At 47.6% G+C, this 17952-nt stretch overlaps 1 pseudogene; it reads left to right on the forward strand.

The window, feature by feature from the left end:
* The window catches only part of LOC105003396, a 51388-nt pseudogene that overhangs the window by 19509 nt on the left and 13927 nt on the right, over nucleotides 1-17952 (forward strand).

Here is a 17952-nt window from a genome sequence, read left to right on the forward strand (position 1 = left end):
CTGCATTTCCCCACTTGGTCTCCTGCCCCTCCCCTCTCAGGCCTCAGTTTCCCTCTAGGACCTGCCACTGAGCAGGCACTCAGAGATGCCTGCTGATGAACCTGGAATCCTTGTATCTCAAAAGGAACCCTTTCCCCCATCAACCTCAGCACAGCACTCTGGGGTCAGCCTCAAGGTGGCCAGACCATAGGAATAGAGGCTTTGATTCTCCTGTCCTCTACCCCATCTGCTTCCTCCAGATTTCCCAAAGGGCTGAGCACCCCAACACCCACCTTCCTTCTGGGGTCACCGCTCACATCTCAGGAGTCCACTTCCTGAGCTGAGCCCACCTGAGCAAGTGTCGCCCTCCCTCTACACCATTTAGGGGCCTCAGGGGTGGGAGGAAGCCCTCAGACACACCTGCCCCCACATCCAGGCTCTGCCCCTGCTTAACTTGCCCCTCTGGCCATGACCTCAACTCTCTGAGCTTCTGTTTCCTTCTGTCAACTAGTGACAATCATCCTTTTCTCAGGCAGTTGTCCTGAGGATGGGGAGATGGGCGGGGTCCTACTCCCCTGCTCACCCAGGAGTCTTCCTCTGGCTGAGTGTGAACAAGATCCACTTGTTCTCAGCTCTGCAGATGCAGCCACCAGCTGTGCAATAAACCACACACACTCTCTGGGCCCAGATATACCTGGAGAAGCAAAAGGGAAAGTGAACGCCCTTACATCTGGGTTGCTCAGATAAACCCACAACCTGCCCACCGGGCCCCACCCTGAGCTAATCCCATCTTCCCTGTTGACTCCCTTAGATGAACAAACCCAGTCCTGTCCTGTGGAGTCCTTCATGGCTGAGTACATTGTGCCTTGGGCTCTGTGAAGGAGGATCCGCCACCAATTGACTGTGAGGGCCCTTGACAATAGTGCTCCGTCTACTCCATGGCCTTCTTCCTAGCCCCTCCACCCAATCCTTCCAACCTCACAAGCCAGCACTTGGCACAGTCCGAGAAGATACCAGCTGCTCACTGCATACTGGTCATACTCCTGCTGCTGAGGAGCACACTCATGTGGGTTCCAGGTGCTTCCTCCCTCAGATCCTTCTTCCAGAAACACCTGCTCCTACCACATGGCAAAGTTATGCTAATCTTTCAAAGCCCAATCCTGGCAACACTTTGCCCAAGAAATCCCCAGGAAGTCCCCTGCTCTGTTCCCATGGTACCTGGGAGAGGGCCCTAAGACCACCACTTAGCCATTCTGAGCATGTTACCTACAACCTTTATAGTCTCAGTTGAGTTCAGTTCAGTCACTCAGTCGTGTGTCCCACTCTTTGCAGTCCCATGGATTGCAGCACGCCAGGCTTCCCTGTCCATCACCAACTCCTGGAGCTTGCTCAAACTCATGTCCATTGAGTTGGTGATGTCTAGGTCCCTGTAGTCTTGTCCGTGAAGGCAACAATGACACCAGTGACTTTGGTCCCAGCGGCCCAGGCTGGGTGATCAAGGCCATTTGGATGGATGCAGAGTTCACAGGAAGGGCTGAGAGCACACTGCTCTTTTCTACCTCAACTTATTTCCACTTGACAATAGGTCTGTTTTGGAGGACTTTATAGGAAGTCCAGAGTCTTAGTAACTCAGGAAAGTCTACAAGAGAGGGCCAACCCTCTTTCCTCTGCCCATGATGACTCTTTTCTGGGGAACCTAAAAGGAAATAGGGTTGGTTCTCTCAAGAGAGCATCAGTTAAGGTGCTCACTTCCTCTCCCACTGTCATTAGCAACTGACTCAGAAGTGCAGGCAGGACAGGGAGGGGGACAGCAGGGGGAGTCCCCAAGGCCAGGAGGGGCAGGGGAGGTGGCCTCCCAGCATCCCAGAGCTTCTCCTGACCTCTCCCTTGGTCTCAGCCTCCTCCTGCTCGCAGGCCCTGGGGCATCACCACAGAGGCTGCTTCCTCCAGCTCTTGCCCTGCTATCCACCCAGCTGCTCTGCGAGGGTCAGCGGACCCTGAACTAAACCCCTGGCCTTCGCCGCATCCCACCTGTGTGACCTGGAGCTCCTTAACTGACTTCACCTGTAAAATGGAAATAACGTTTCCCTATGTGTTCATGGGGGTAAAATATCATGTGTGTCCATGTCCTGGGCCAGTGCCTGCCACACAGTAGGTCCTGCCCAGTGTGCTGCTGTCCCCTCTGCCTGGAATGTGTTAGTTTCAGGTGGAAACCTCTTTCTCCAGCATCGCCCCTCCCCCATGCTGTGTTAGGGCTTTTGCCCAGTGCTCCCATATATAAACACCTGCTTACCAGGTGTGACTGCCTCAGGCAGATACTGGTCCAATAGATCTCAAGCACCCCTGCAGACACCCAGAAGCTCCATTGTTTCCCCCACCCACCGCCCCCCCACCCTCCAAATCAATCAATACAGAGTTAATTCTGTGGATTCCCTCCAGGCAAGTTCTAGTTTCCTTTCTCCCTAAGTGATGCAGGAAAAAGGGAAAAAATTAGAAGCCTTCCTGCTGAGGGGGTAGAGAGAGAGAGAAAGAAATCTGATGTGTCTTCTAATAAGGGCACCAATCTTATTGGATTAGGGCTCTGCACTTATGGTCTCTTTTTACCTAATTACTGCCTTAAAGGCCCTATCTCCTAATACAGTCATTGCAGGGGGAAGGATGCATCAGAATTTCAACTTATGAATTAGGGGCAGGGGAACGGACTACCTGTAAGCCCAGGTGAATCCATTAACAGTACCCCAGATGACTTTTGCTCAGGAAGGTGAACTTGAGCCACTTTATGTGAGTTCTTGTTTACTCAGTCACTCAGTCGTGTCCAAACTTTGCAACCTCGTGGACTGTAGCCTGCCAGGCTCCTCTCTCCATGGGATTCTCCAGTCAAGAATACTGCAATGGGCTGCCAGTTCCTTCTCCAGGGGTACTCCTTACCCAGGGATGGAACCCGCGTCTCATGTGTCTCCTGAATTGCAAGCAGGTTCTTTATTGCTGAGCCACTTTAAACTCAATACCGTTTATGTTCCACCATAATTTCTTGCAATCTTTTTTCCTTTTTTTCTGTGTAGAGAGCAAAAACTTTACTGACATCGTCAGTGATCATTTCCCAGAGAGAGTAAACAGGGAAGAACCGCAGTTCCTGCTCACTGAAGACAATGCCTGGGAGAGTTTTGTGGCTGAGGCCAAATTGTCCAGGCAAACCACACAGCGTGCCAGAAATTTTATCCAGATCCTCTTGGGAAGATCTCCCCAGGCTAGCTTTCTCCTGGCAGACACACCTCCTCCAGGCAGGATCCTAAGGTTGGGATCGAGGTTATTCCTTCTCAAGATCCCATCAGGAATGTTTCCTCCATGTCATTTGCTGGTTGTGAACAGCCTCAGGTTGAGAAAAGTTGAAACCCATTTGGAAGGGGTAGATTACGTGACCTTGGACAAGTTACTGAACTACTTTTGGCCTTAGTTTCTTCATCTGTTCAATTTTATTGTGGAGAAAACTGAGATCATGCATGCAAAGTGCTTCACATGATGGCTGACACAGAGTAGGTGCTCAATTAATGCTAGTTTTAAAAAACTTGTTGTGAAGAGATGGGATCAAAGTTCATTCCCTAGAGATAAGAACCAAGCCAGACTTCCTTTGCTACAGGTCAGAAAACCCTGACAGCAACATCACTTTGTGTTCCAAGGCCTTTTAGAACTAACACCCCAAAAAGATGCCCTTTTCATGATAGGGGACTGGAATGCAAAAGTAAGAAGTCAAGAAACACCTGGAGTAGCAGTCAAATTCGGCCTTGGAGTACAGAATGAAGCAGGGCAAAGGCTAACAGAGTTCTGCCAAGAGAACGCACCGGTCACAGCAAACACCCTCTTTCAACAACACAAGAGAAGATTCTACACATGGACATCACCAGATGGCCAACACCGAAATCAGATTGATTGTATTCCTTGCAGCAAAAGGTGGGGAAGCTCTATACACTCGGCAAAAACAAGACTGGGAGCTGACTGTGCCTCTGACCATGAACTCCTTATTGCCTAATTCAGACTTAAATGGAAGAAAGTAGGGAAAACCACTAGACCATTCAAGTATGACCTAAATCAAATCCCTTATGATTATACAGTGGAAGCGAGAAATAAATCAAGGGACTATATCTGATAGAGTGCCTGATGAACTATGGACTGAGGTTTGTGACATTGTACAGGAGGCAGGGATCAAGACTATCCCCAAGAAAAAGAAATGCAAAAGAGCACAACGACTGTCTGAGGAGGCCTTACAAATAGCTGTGAAGAGAAGAGAAGCACAAAGCAAAGGAAAAAGGAAAGATATACCTATTTGAACGTAGAGTTCCAAAGAATAGCAAGGAGAGATAAGAAAGCCTTCCTCAGTGATCCATGCAAAGGAATAGAGGAAAATAATAAAATGGGAAAGACTAGAGATCTCTTCAAGAAAATTAGAGATACCAAGGGAACATTTCATGCAAAGATGAGCTCAATAAAGGACAGAAATGGTATGGACCTAACAGAAACAGAAGATATTAAGAAGAGGTGGCAAGAATACACAGAAAAACTGTACCAAAAAGTACAACCCAGATAATCAAGATGGTGTGATCACTCACCTAGAGCCAGACATCCTGGAATGTGAAGTCAGGTGGGCCTTAGGAAGCATCACTACCAACAAAGCTAGTGGAGGTGATAGAATTCCAGTTGAGCTATTTCAAATCATAAAAGATGATGCTGCACTCAATATGCCAGCAAATTTGGAAAACTCAGCAGTGGCCACAGGACTGGAAAAGGTCAGTTTTCATTCCAATTCCAAAGAAAGGCAATGAAGGAAAGTTATGGCCAACCTAGAAAGCATATTCAAAAGCAGAGACATTACTTTGCCAACAAAGGTCCGTCTGGTCAAGGCTATGGTTTTTCCAGTGGTCGTGTATGGATGTGAGAGTTGGACTGTAAAGAAAGCTGAGCACAGAAGAATTGATGCTTTTGAACTGTGGTGTTGGAGAAGACTCTTGAGAGTCCCTTGGACTGCAAGGAGATCCAACCAGTCCATCCTCAAGGAGGTAAGTCCTGGGTGTTCATTGGAAGGACTGATGCTGAAGCTGGAACACTATACTTTGGCCACCTGATGCAGAGAGCCGACTCATTTGAAAAGACCCTGATGCTGGAAAAGATTGAGGGCAGGAAGACAAGAGGATGACATAGGATGAGATGGTTGGATGGCATTACTGACTCAATGGACATGAGTTTGGGTGGACTCCAGGAGCTGGTGATGGACAGGGAAGCCTGGCGTGCTGCAGTCCATGGGGTCACAAAGTCGGACACGACTGAGCGACTGAGCTGAATTGACTGAACTGAATGTTAGTTAATTAGATGGCCTAGGAAGAGTTGGTGCATTTTGAAGTGTTACTTAAGTGGCACAGGACCCTATGGTCCTTGCCCCCCACTCCCCGTACCCCCACACCACAATATATCCTCTGCTACCTTTTGCCTGTGGAAAACTTAATCAAAGAATAAATTTCATCAGAGAAGTGAGAAATGCTGAAACAAAGGAAAACAAAATAAGGAGATAGATAATGTAGTCATTAAGGATTTTCAAGGACCCTTAGTTCTTTCTGAAGGGCTATAGATAATATTCTAAGCCTTATCCTGTGAGCTGTCTTACAGATACTAAAACACCAGGTGGAGAAGTTAACTACATGATGACCAGGCTATACCCAGGACTTGAGCTGCCACAATTCCGAGAATTGACCACAAAGAAACGGGAACGAGTGCACCTTGGAACTGAAGGTTAACTGTACCTAAAACAACCAAGATGATGCAAGCCAGACCACTGATGACCAATTGAAGATGACTGTTAGAGATGACTGTGCTGTTTCTGCATGTAACCCCACCACCCCCTCAACTCTGTCTATAAATGCTCTCACCCGCTGCTTGTCCGGGGGGTGTGGGGAGTCAGGACAGATGTCCACCACCCTCCCCTGAAGTTGCCAGCATCTGAAATAAAGCAAACTTTCCTTTCCACCAACTTGCCTGTTTACTGGCTTTTGAGTGGCAAGCAGAGGGACCCTCCCATACATACCTTTTGGTAACATTACCTGAGGTGGGATAAGGGTGAGGGTGGGGCTGGAACTGTCCACAATCCTAACATGGAATGATTCACTTCTATGATGAGCCTTTTTAAGAACCCATGTGGCTCCTGGCCTGTCAGCCAGTCCCCACGTTGTCTGAGTCGGTCTCTTGTAAACTCCATGCACAGAAGGTTCTGGGGCTCTGGGGGCACTTCCTCCAGATTTTGTTCTAATGTCACCACTTACCGCATAGTTGTGCAGCCATAGAGCTTGTGGCAGGGGGTCTGACAGGAACTCCAGCGCCTGGAGCACCAACTGAGGGCAGCCTCTGGACATAGGTCAGGGGTCCTCACAGCCAGTCAACCCCACCAGATGATTTCCAGTGCACTCATTGGAGAACCACTGTCATGGATCATTGGGTTCAGTTGTGTCGGCTGTAGCCTGGATACCAGAAGTTCCTTTTTAAACTAGAGCTCTTAAGTTGAGTGCTTTCAGTAATGCTTGTTTTTTCTCCCATGGTGAGGGAAGAATTGCCCACATTCTGGTGAAAATCTGGAGTTTCTGGTGACAATGGGTAGGTTTGCAGGTCAAGCTCATCTGTGGGGTACTGTGTCCCCCTCAATGCAGGCCCCCTGGCATTCTTGCCCTGCTGGATGAGGAGTGCTGGTTCCCCAAAGCCACGGGAAAGAGCTTCGAGGAGAACGTGGTGCAGGAGCAGGACACCCACACCAAGTTCCAGAAGCCCAAGCAGCTGAAGGACAAAGCAGATTTCTGCATCATTCACTTCACTGGCAAAGTGAGGAGCGCACACAAAGGAAGGTGCGGCTGGACCTTCTTGGGAGACAGAGAGGATTCTATGACCTTGAACCCTGAGGTGGGGGCAGGTGGGAGGTACTTATTCATCATCACATGTTCCGTTTTGTTAGACGCTTGCAGCGGTCCTGTGAGGTGCTCTGGCTGTGTATTATTATTAGGTGCATTTTCCAGGTAAGGAAGTGAGATTTGTGCTAAAGGTGCTGGCCCTGGAGTTTGTATTGGGGCTCTATCTCTGTGTTATTTGGGGCCAGAGAATTCACCTCTCTGAGTCTTGGTTGCCTCACATGGAAAATGGAGGTGACCAGCACTGTGTCAGAGAACATGAATTAAATAGTCTTGGGAAGCCTAGCACTGCACTGTCAGTACTCTGCGACAGGGCCTCTCAGCCTCCACATTGCCCTTCCTGAGGGGTGGAGGCCAGATCAGTCGTTATTGTCCAGGACCGTCCTGTGCATTGTAGGATGTTTAGCGGCAACCCTGACTCCTCCCCACCAAGGTCAGTAACGCAATCCCTACTTGAAACAACCAGTAAGGCCTCCAGACACCCCAAACATCTGCAAGGTATGGCCAGTAAGTGGCAGAGCTGCTGTCACACCAGCTGGCGCACCTTCCCCAGTTGGCTTATTCCTGGGGCTTGGCCCTAATTGAGCAGGAGTGTCCTGAGTCTGCAGAGGTCCGAGCTTAGATTAAAGCTGGTCCTTCTCAGCATGTTGTGCTGTTTGTACAGAATGTCTCACAGTTGGTTACTCTCGGATATGTGATGAGCCAGGCTGTACTCAGTCTCCCCGTCGATGACAACTGGTGACAAGAGACTTATACTGACACAGTGCTGCTCCCAAGCCAGCTCTGGTCCTCGCCCACCATCCTCCACATGGCCCTGCACTGCTTGGCCTTGCGTGCTTGACTCCTCTGGCTCCTTAGGATGTTGAAGCCACTCATGACTTTAAAATGCCTGTTTAAAGAAACTCCATTCCTCTATTTATCTAAAGTAATGCCGCCTGAACCCCCATGTCCATTGCCACCGTGGTTAGAAATGCATGTGGGCAGAGATGTTTGCACGTAAGGTCCTTTCAGAGCCGAGGATTTTCTTTCCCTACAAGTCTGACTCGTTATCTGCCCTGTGCTGCTGAACCCCACCTGCCCACTTCCCTGCTTCCTTCCAGTCTCATTTCCCTGTACCAGGTGAGGCTGCCTACAGCAGTAGGCCCAACCCTAGCTCTAGGCCCTCCCTCGACTTTGGCCTTGCTCCAGGGTTCCTTGGTGGCAGGGGTAGCCTCTTGGAGAGGGCTAGCAGCCGGCTCTCCTCCTCTAGATCAAAGCCCTTGAGCTCGACAGCAACCTGTACTGCATCAGCGAGAGCAAGGTCTTCTTCTGGGCCGGCGTACTGGCCCACCTTGAGCCAGGCCCACCAGGAGCAGGACCTGAAGATCACGGATGTCATAATCGGCTTCCAGGCCTGCTGCAGGGGCTACCTGGCCAGGAGGTAAGTCCCAGGATGCCCACCCACAGCTCAGGGGTCCCAGCTGTCCTGTGGTGAAGGCACTGAGGAAGTGGGGCCTGGGCACCCTCATGCCGGCAGGTGTCCCACAGGGAGGTCCACGTGCTTTCCCTGTCCCTTGCTTCCTGGATTTCTGCCTGAGGTTTAAAGTGAGCAGGCAGGAGGGGTGACTGCGTGCGGGGAGCGAGCTCCATCCCTGGCAAAGGTCATGAGGAAGGAGGCTTGGCATACGCAAAGGCGGGATCAAGCCTCAGGAGTCTCCCTGGAAATTCTCGAGCAATCTACCCCCAAAACCAGAGTCTGCCTACTTTCTGCTTTGTGCTTTCACCTACACCTCTGACTTTACGGGGGGCTGTCCCCCACTACCTCTCTCTGAAAAAAGAGTTAGCTTACAGCTCCAGTTAATAATTCCTGGGTGTGACAGTGTTTAACCTACAAACTCCTTTGGAAATCCTCTAGCCTGCCTGAATAGGTTTTTCCAGCCACATGTGATTGTTCAGAGCCTCCCAACTGTGAGAGACATGAGATGTTCTAAACTGTCTAAACATAGATTCTTTTGAGAAGTTAAAAGATTGATTAGAAATTGTATTGGTGAAGGGATTTTCACTTGTTGGGCCAATGTTTGCTGCTAAGTTTCCATATCCCTTACCTGCTATGTCCCTGGCAGTGTATTGATTAATATAATTGGTGTAAGTAGTAGCTTTAATGTTTGTAACCTTGGACCCTTGAGTTAATTCTTTTTCTTGTTATAGCCCACCACACCTTTGCTCTGTAGGAATGCAACTTTAATTAATTCTTTTTGGAGGCTGACTCCTGACTTTAGAATAATCACCTTTAGAGAAAAATAAGTTTATTAAAATGTTAACAGGCCTCCGGGCCAGAAGATGATGCAAATCACCTAAGCTTTTGCATATCCTAAGTTTGCAGGAAGAAAGCCTGGCTTGCTGCATGACTCTACCCCTTCCCCCATTATCCTCTATGCATAACTTAAGGTATAAAAACTACTTTGAAAAATAAAGTGCGGGCCTTGTTCACGGAAACTTGGTCTCACCATGTCGTTCTTTCTCTTACCTTCTGGCTGAATTATTCAGCCTCTTTTCTACACTGAATTTCCTCACTGAGCTATCCTTATTTCAGCCTCTTTTCTCCACTGAATTTCCTCACTGAGCTATCCTCATTCTATTACTCTTTATATCCTTAATTAACGTTTAATTAAGCAATTGTTTCCTGATCTTCGCCTACGCCGTCTCTCCTTCGAATACCCTGGATCAGCCGGGGCTGGACCCCGGCAACTGCGCTCAGATTTTCCATCCAAGAAAACCCCTGCCTCCCACTGTTCCTCCCTGTACAGCCCCTTCTGTAGGGGTCACTCCCAGAGGATCCCAAGCTCCAGGGAGGAGGCATCCTTGAGTCCTGGCAGCTCCTGTGGGGTCAGGGGCGGACTTGTGCAGGTTAGTGGGCAGGGCAGCTGAACGTTTACCCCCTGACCCCTCTGAGTCTGTGCTCAGGGGTGTCTGTTCCAGCCTGAACTCTGAACTCTGTGGACAGAGCGTGAGTGTGTGGTGTTTGGACAAATGGACTTTTGCAAGACATGAGCTGCTGACATTCTCCTGCCAAATAGAAGTCCCTGAGTTGCTGGAAGAAATTCCCTGCCTCTCCCTTCCCCGACTCCACTCCCCCCAACCCCTCTTCCTTGTCTGCAAAATCAAATTAAATTCATGGTTTTTATTATGGGTGATTGTAAGACCAAACAGTAGTGTGTGGTCCTCATAAATAACACTCATCACTCTTATGTCCCTCCCCTAAAAGCAGGGAAGAAGTGGCCGTGATGGCCCAGGGACATTTCCTGGGATGAAGCAGCCCTGATGGAAGGTCAAGCAGGCCTCCAGGAGGGGTCATGGTTCCAGGAAAACTGCAGCCCCTTCTGCTTGGGACAAAGCAGAAAAGTCCACTAGCAGTCCAGCTGCAGGACTGTCAGGCTGTGGGATCTTTGCTTCTCAGTTTCTTTATCTGTACAGTGGAGCTGACAGTTCCTAGAGATGATGTGAGAATTAAATAGGAAATGTGAGGATGGTGCCAGCACAGACCCTGGCACATGCTCAGTCCTCTCCCCACAATGAGTCTCTTCTCAGGAACTAAAAAGGGAAAGGGTTGGCTCTCTCTTGTAGACTTTTCTGAGTTACCAGGTAGAATTGGGAAAAGGAGTCCAAAATGGTGGTGGCTAAAAGAGAAGGAAGGGAAAAGCCCACGAAAATAGAACAAAGGAAGGTCCGAGGACCAGAGTGAAGACGTCAGGTAGAACAAACAGCACTCCTGGCTAAGCCCAATTTGCATAGGGCAGGCCCAGGGGAGGAAAAAACATATAAAAGGAGGAGCCAAAGTGCTTTCTCTCTCTCTCTCCTGCTTGTGTGTGCTCTTTCTCTCTCTCTCCCTCTCTCACTCTCTCTCTCCCCCTCCCCTGCGCTCTCCTCCACTCTCTTCTCTTTGAGTCTTTGGGTTGGCATGCCCTCACACTTCGAGGATAGATTCTCCTGCTATCTTCTAAATAAAATAGAGCTGTAACACTGATTTGCCTAAGAGCTATAACATGGTTTGTCCAAGACCCAAGAGCCGTGACACACCAAGGGCTTTAATGTCCATCGCTCCAAATCTTTGTTGTGACGAGACAAAGAACCGAGGAACATACACCTGTGTGACACCAGGACACTAGCCTTCCTGTAAAAGTCCTCCATTTGGAGAGCAATATATCTGTTGTCAGGTGGAAATGAGCCAGGGGAGAAAAGAGCAGTGTGCTCTCAGCCCTTCCTGCAAACTTAGGCGTCCACCTAATGGCAGTGACCGCCAAGGCCAGCCCTCCTCCTGTGGCTCACTGGGACAAAAGGCACTTGTACCATCCCTTTCATCAAGGCCAAGTCGAGAAGGATCTGATCACAAGTGTTGAGGGTAGAGGCATGGATAGAGTGGCTGAAGGGTGGCCTTAGGCCCCTCTCCCAGGTACTGTGGGAGCTGAGCAGGGGACAGTGGACTCTGAACCCACATGGACATGGCTCTCAGCAAGAATATGACCAGTATATGGTGAGCAGCTGCTATGTTCCAGGACTGTGCCACGTGCTGGTGGCATCAAGATGAATAAAGCAGGCAGGCTGGTGAGCGTGAGTGGATAGAAGGATCGAGGGGACTGGAAGAAGCCCATGGGAAGGGGGAGGGATTGGAAAAGGGGCTCACAGTGTGTTGGTGGCAGGTCTTCCTTCGGAGAGCCCAGGGCAAGGTGTGCTGAGTCAATAAGAACCTGGCATGTCAGGCCTGGCTTGTTTAGCTAAGGGAGTCAACAGTCTGGGTTTAGCCCAGGGTGGGACCTGGTAGGCAGAGTGTTTATTTAATCTGAGCAATCCAGATGTGAGGGTGTTCACTTTCTCTTTTGCTTCTCCAAGTGTATCTGGACTGACACAATGTGTGTGGTTTATTGCAGAGATGCACAGCTGGTGGCTGCATCTGCAGAGCTCAGAACAACTGGATCTTGTTCACAATCAGCCAGAGAAGATTCCTGGGTAAGCAGGCGGGTAGGGCCCCCACCCCCCTCCCCATCCTCAGGATGAATGTCTGAGAAAAGATGATTGTGATTGGTTGACAGAAGAAGGAAATGGAAGCTCAGAGAGGTGAGGTCATGGCTGAGGCAGCAGGTTAAGCAGGAGCAGAGCCTGGTTGTGGAAGCAGATGTGTCTGACGGCTTCCTCCCACCACCTGGTCCCCTGAACAGTGCAGAGGGAGGGTGACACCTGGTCAGATTGGCTCAGCTCAGGATGTGGACTCCTGAGACGTGACCGGTGACCCCAGAAGGAAGGCAGTGTTGGGGGTGCTCAGTCCTTTGGGAAATTTAGAGAAAGCTGAGTGGGTAGAGGAGGGTAGTGGGGTCAGACTCTCTCCTCCTGTGGCCTGGCCACCTTGAGGCTTCCCCCAGAGTGCTGTGCTGAGGCTGACAGGGACAAAGCACGGCCCTCATAGAGTGAGAGGGCTTACTGTACTTTGTCCACATGATGATGCTGGGTTTGCAACATTAAGATAAAAAAGCCAAACTGTAGACATGTCAGTATAACAAGAGGGGCATGACCTTAGATCTATGTGTTTAAACAAGCAGAGACAAACCTAGAAACTTTGGGGTTATTAAAAGCATATTCCTGGGACTTCCCTGGTGGCTTAGACAGCAAAGCGTCTGTCTACAATGTGGGAGACCCGGGTTAGATCCCTGGGTTGGGAAGATCCCCTGGAGAAGGAAATGGCAACCCACTCCAGTACTCTTGCCTGGAAAATCCCATGGACAGAGGATCTTGTTAGGCTACAGTCCGTGGGGTGGCAAAGAGTTGGACACAACTGAGCGACTTCACTTTCAAGCCACCACCAACCGGAAGAGTTCGGGAAAGGTCGAAAGGAGACACCGCGTGTTGGTCCACTTCCCAGAATCCCTCTCGCTAGCATCCATCTTGCCTGAGCGATGCGTGCGCCACCAGGAAAGATTCTGAACTAGAGTGATTGGCCAAAGACCACCCAGAAACTAACCCCATCACCGTAAAACTGTGAGCCACGAGGCAGAGCTGTTCTCCTGGGTTCCCTTACCCTACTGCTCTCCACCCGGGTGCCCTTTCCCAATAAAATCTCTTGCTTTGTCAGCACATGTGTCTCCTCAGACAATTCATTTCTGAGTGTTAGACAAGAGCCCAGTTTTGGGTCCTGGAAGGGGTCCCCCTTCCTGCAACACTTCCATTGAATTGGTTGTGGGTTCAGTCCCTGGTTGGGAAACTAAGATCCCACATACTGGGATTCAAGGTTAAAAAATTAAATAAAAGATTAAAATAGAATGTATATTTTGATCAGTTTAAATAAAGTAAAATCCCATTCCCCACTTACATACCCATGTCAGAAGGCCTGGTCTTGGCTTCCACTCTGCCCTCTTGCCCTCTGAGAGCTGTATGACCCTGGACAAATCACCTCCCTGGGAATTGTTTGTTACATCTCGTGCATGCGTGACTGCTTAGGAGTTTAGTCGTGACAGATTCTTTGTGACCCCATGGATTTTAGCCTGCCACACTCCTCTGTCCATGGATTTTTTCAGGAAAGAATACTGGATTGAGTTGCCATTTTCCTCCTCCAGGGGATCTTCCCAACCCAGGGATCCAATCCACATCTCTTGCAATGCAGGCCGATTCTTTACTGTCTGAGCCATCTGGGAAGCCCTTTCAGATCTCTTATGCATTTCTTAAAAGCTGGTTTCAGTCTTCACGTGTGGGTTTGTAGTTTCTCTCTGTGTTAGAAATATTCACCTTTGTCTACTCAATATATTGCAAACCTTGTCTCCAGGTCGCTTATCATATATTCTGATCTAGTTTATGGTATCCATTGACATTTTTTATTTTTGAGGTCAAATGGTTTCTGGGATTTGTGTGTTGGTGAGAAAGTTTTCCTTAACAATATTTTTCCAGTTTGTTTCCTTTCTCCCAGTGTGTTTTTTCTTTTTTCCTTTGGGTTTACATTTAGATCCCTTCAGGTTTCATTGATTGATTGATTAGAAGCTTTTTGTTTCTTCTTCATCCTCTATTTCTTCCCTCTTTTATCTTCCCCTTCCTTCCTTTTTTTCCCTCCTACTCACCTGCTGTCCTGAACTCCCTCTCCCCCTGCCTATGTCCTTCTTCTTCTCCTTAAAGAGAACATGTTTAACAGGTACCTACTGCAGTCAAAAAGGAACACACTGTTCTTCTATGCCTTCAAAGGAGCCTCCAGTGCAGTAAAGCATCTTTCAGATTTTAGCTGAAACCCATATCTTTCTTCTTATAGAAAACTATCGTGACTAGAGTAAGGAGACATGAGGAAATGCAGGTGTTTCCTGCTACCTGAAAGTAGTGTTCCTAGGAAACTTTTCTTAAACCAGGATGGCATTGAGGAAAAAGGATACAGGCCTCACATCACACTTTATTGGCAGAGGGTGATGTTTTGGAAATTAGGGTGTTGTAGCCACACATTCCAGGAAACAAACTCACTCAGAAGGACAATTCAGATAGCGGAGTGCAGTTTATTACACCGGCGGGCCCAAGGCAGAGTCTCCTCTTAGCCAAGGACCCCGACCAGCATTTGTGAACATCTTTTATACCCCATGTGTATGTGTCTGAACCCACCACTCCAAATTCCTTGAGACTTACATAAACCAAGGAAAATACAATCCCAATAACCCCATCATTCACGTGCTATGTGCTCATGTGCTCAAACAGGCAAACAATTAGCCAATAATCAATAAACCCGAGGTTACATTCCGATAGATACACAAAAATTTATGGCCTGTCTGGAGGAAGGGGTGATTCGTGTATGTTTTCTCTTAGGCGATGAGTAACCTAGATATGATCTTCAAGGTTCTCCTGTCTTGAGGGGGTCTTATCCTTCTGTTGTTGTTTTCATAGGCACTAAACACAGAGTTCAGAGTCCATTGGAAAGGTGGCTGAGCATGCTCAGCATGAACAGGCCTAAGATGGAGAACAGGCCTAAGATGGAGTCCAGGCCTTATGAATTCCTTCTTCAGGGGAATGCCTGTAAATGGAAATGCTCAGAAATCTGATAGCAGAGTCTGTCAGAAAGAGCTTTTCGTCCAGACAGACAAGGAAAGCAAATAGAATTACTGCACCATAGGGAAAACAAGGGTTGTGCTGTGTCTTCAAGAAGCTGGTTGTTTCATGTCCCAGTAACAGGTCCCACACCTCGTGTTTTAGCCAGACTGTGTTCAGGAGGTTGGAGGGTGCCCTGGAGGCTCTGGAGCAGGAGGAAGAGCAGAGAAAGGGCCCCTGCCCAGTGCTGGGAGCTGAAGAAACTCAACACAAACAGAGTCACAATCAGGGAAGTGCAAGATTCCAGGGGTGCCTGGAGAGAAAGTGGGGGGAGGCAGTAGAGGAAGAAGGCTTCGGAGCTGGCCCTCCAAGGATAGGTAACATTTCACTGAAATCAGATTGATTATATTCTTTGCAGCTGAAGATGGAGAAGCTCTATACAGTCAGCAAAAACAAGACCTGGAGCTGACTGGGGCTCAGATCATGAGCTCCTTATTGCAAAATTCGGACTTAAGTTGAAAAGAGTAGGGAAAACCACTAGGCCATTCAGATATGACCTAAATCAAATCCCTTACTTACAATTATACAGTGAAAGTGACAAGTAGATTCAAGGGGTTAGATCTGATAGACGACTCTCTGAAGAGCTATGGATGGAGGTTCATAACATTGTACAGGAGGCAGTGATGAAAACCATCCCCAAGAAAAAGAAATGCAAAAAAGGGAACTAGTTGTCTGAGGAGAACTTACAAATAGCTGTGAAAAGAAGAGAAGCAAAAGACAAAGGAGAAAAGCAAAGATACACCCATCTGAGTGCAGAGTTCCAAAAAACAGAAAAGAGAGAGAAGAAAGCCTTCTTAACCAAACCATGCAAAAAAAAAAAAAAGAGGAGAACATAGACTGGGAAAGACTAGAGATTTCTGCAAGAAAATTAGAGATACCAAAGAGAATATTTCACGCAAAAATGGGCACAATAAAGGACAGAAGTGGTATGGTCCTAACAGCAGCAGAAGATATTAAGAAGAGGTTGCAAGAATACACAGAAGATAAAAAAAAATTAATTAATTAAATTAAATTTAAAAAAAAGAATACACAGAAGAACTATACAAAAAAGGTCTTAACCCAGATAACCACAATGGTTTGATCATTCACCTAGAGCTGGACATCCTGTAGTATGAAGTGAAGTGGGCCTTAGGAAGCATTACTACAAACAAAGTTAGTGGAGGTGATGGAATTCCAGCTGAGCTATTGAAAGGTTGTGGCTGTGACCCTTTAACTACACCCAGCTTCTTGGCCTCTGGAGGAGAGGATTTCGATCCAGGGCCAGAGATGAGACTTGATCACTTGAAGCTTTTGTGTAGCAAAGTTTTATTAACATGTAAAAGGGATAGAGAAAGCTTCTAACATAGACATCAGAAAGGGCAGAAAGAGTGACCCCTTGCTAGTTTTTAGCAGGGCATTGTATACATGCCTCAGACAGAGAGTGTTGCACCAGGCTCCTCTCCCACAACATACATTTTGAGATAGGATGGCACAAGGGGAGTCATCTCCAGCCATAAAACAATTGACATGCATCTTGAAGAAAGGCAGATTTCCAAGCAAATACATAGTCTCATTAATATAGCTTAAGAAAAATATTGCCATTAGTAAGACATACTGGTTTGCTGAGCCATTATCAGCTCAAAGTTTGAGAAAAGGTTAGTCTTAGGGGGAATCAATGTGAAGAAAAGCAGATTCCAAAGCAAATACATAGTTTGGTTAGCATAGCTTAAGGAACACATTTCCAAGAGAAAAACGCATTGGCTTGCTGAGCCATTAGTAGCCCAAGGTTAAGTTCTGACACTAAGTTCAGAACCAAGTGTCCTCATGGCAACACATGATTAGAGGAGCCTCCTTTAATTTTGTGTTAAAGAAGAAAAAAACATCTGCCACTTGCAGTTTATTTCTTCCTGCTGCTTGGGGACCCCTGGCCTTCCTACCTGAGTGTTAACCCTCTCACGAATTCAAATCCTAAAAGATGCTGCTGCTAAGTGCTGTACTCAATATGTCAACAAACCTGGAAAACTCAGCAGTAGCCACAGGACTGAAAAAGATCAGTTTCCATTCCAATCCCAAAGAAGAGCAATGTCAAAGAATGTTCAAACGACTACATAACTGTACTCATATCACATGCTAGCAAGGTAATGTTCAAACCCTTCAAGCTAGGCTTCAGCAGTACATGAACCAAGAACTTTCAGATGTACAAGCTGGATTTATAAAAGGCAGAGAGGCACCAGAGATCAAATTACCAACATCTTTTAAGTCATAGAGAATTCCAGAATTCCAGTAAAACATCTACTTCTGCTTCATTGACTATGCTAAAGCCTTTGACTGTGTGGAACACAGCAATCTGTGGAAAATTTTTAGATTATTCAAAAATAATTATTCAATTATTCAAAATTATTATTACCTTACCTGCCTCCTGAGAAACCTGTATGCAAGTGAAGAAGCAGCAGTTAGAACTGGACGTGGAACAATGGACTGGTTCAAAATTGGAAAGCAGTACTTTAAGGCTGTATACTGTCACCCTGCTTCAGTTCAGTTCACTTCAGTCACTCAGTCATGTCCAACTCTTTGCGACCCCATGGACTGCAGCACACCAGGCCTCCCTGTCCATCGCCAACTCCCAAAGTTCACTCAAACTCATGTCACTGAGTCGGTGATGCCATCCAAACATCTCATCCTCTGTCGTTCCCTTTTCCTCCTGCCTTCAATCTTTCCCAGAATCAGGATCTTTTCCAATGAATCAGTTCTTTGCATCAGGTAATCAAAGTATTGGAGTTTCAGCTTCAGCATCAGTCCTTCCAATGAATAATCAGGATTGATTTGCTTTAGCATGGACTGGTTGGATCTCCTTTCAGTCCAACGAACTCTGAAGAGTCTTCTCCAACACCACAGTTCAAAAGAATCAGTTCTTCAGCACTCAGCTTTCTTTATAGTCCAACTCTCACATCCATGCATGACTACTGGAAAAACCATA

Source organism: Bison bison, unplaced genomic scaffold (genome assembly GCF_000754665.1).
Source record: "Bison bison bison isolate TAMUID 2011002044 unplaced genomic scaffold, Bison_UMD1.0 scf7180017864468, whole genome shotgun sequence".
Taxonomy (NCBI): Eukaryota; Metazoa; Chordata; class Mammalia; order Artiodactyla; family Bovidae; genus Bison; species Bison bison.